Below are 285 nucleotides of genomic sequence, written 5' to 3' on the forward strand. Positions count from 1 at the left end.
ATTAAACATGCTACCTTAACAAAGAATGGATCTTCTAAATATCAAATCAGCTATGATGTCGTATTTAACATCATAAGATCATACCAAGCATCTCTTCATACTGCTGGGTAGTAGGGTTTCCCACCCTTTTCATATATCCAGAACAAATGTTTTGTCCCTACCTTTACAATGTTTCATTTAGCTCTGGTTTCTTTTGCTTTTGTTCTTCACCATAACTTCCACCCCTCCAGAGGTTGCTAGGGAAAATCTCCATATAAATCATCCTAAGAGTAAATATTAGTTAAA

Source organism: Sceloporus undulatus, chromosome 4 (genome assembly GCF_019175285.1).
Source record: "Sceloporus undulatus isolate JIND9_A2432 ecotype Alabama chromosome 4, SceUnd_v1.1, whole genome shotgun sequence".
Taxonomy (NCBI): domain Eukaryota; kingdom Metazoa; phylum Chordata; class Lepidosauria; order Squamata; family Phrynosomatidae; genus Sceloporus; species Sceloporus undulatus.